At 46.9% G+C, this 732-nt stretch overlaps 1 long non-coding RNA gene across 1 annotated transcript; it reads right to left on the reverse strand.

Annotated features, from left to right (window-relative positions):
• LOC107735314 (uncharacterized) lies at positions 1 to 499 on the reverse strand. Its single transcript, XR_001639368.1, has 3 exons — positions 382 to 499; positions 162 to 302; positions 1 to 57 (listed from the first exon to the last, which is right to left on the reverse strand). It is a non-coding gene; the product is annotated as an uncharacterized LOC107735314 (long non-coding RNA).
• Positions 500 to 732: the final 233 nt, after the last annotated feature.

Raw genomic sequence — 732 nt, forward strand, 5'->3', positions numbered from 1 at the left:
AGAAAGCGTCATCTCCGCACAAGTCGGCCCGTCCTCGACACGCACCATCGACAGAATCTGTGACCCACAGGGGACAAAATGAGACACTGTAAAGGTTTTACTCTACAAAATACAGAAACCCAACGTGAAGGAAGAAGGATTACAGAAGGAAGAACACTTACATGCCTTACAGTCGCGCTCATCCGATCCGCCGTCTTCACAATCGTCGAAGAAGTCGCACTGGAGCTCGGCTGGGATGCAGCGGTGATTGGCACAGGAGAATTCGCTCTTCCCGCACGGCCTCGGCCTTTTGACCACATCCGCTAGAGAAAAGACAGAAAGAGAGATGGTTTAGAAAAGGAAATAGACTTAAGTCCTTAAGAACTTAAGTCCCCCACTCACCACAGTCGTCTTCGTCTGTATTGTCGCCACAGTCGTTCGCTCCGTTGCAGATTTGTTCGGTCCGCAGACAAACTCTGTCATTCCTGCAGCGGAAGGGTCTGTTTGGAGGACATGGCAACTTTCCTGCGGGTCGAAACATACGCAGAGTAATCACAACCTTGTTCATCTCAGAAGTGATATTTTGCTTTTTTCTGTGGTTTGTACGTTTCAAATGTTGGTGAAGTGTTTGTAAAGTGCTCCAAGAGAAATTTTTCCGACATTTTACTGCCAGGCCTACAGCGAAAACAAATTTCAGAGAAAAATCACCGTTTACTACAATTCAGGTGTACAGTGTCAGGTTTAATGTGTGTT

The sequence above is a fragment of the Sinocyclocheilus rhinocerous genome, unplaced genomic scaffold, assembly GCF_001515625.1.
Source record: "Sinocyclocheilus rhinocerous isolate Xijiao unplaced genomic scaffold, SAMN03320098_v1.1 C35967400, whole genome shotgun sequence".
Classification (NCBI taxonomy): Eukaryota; Metazoa; Chordata; class Actinopteri; order Cypriniformes; family Cyprinidae; genus Sinocyclocheilus; species Sinocyclocheilus rhinocerous.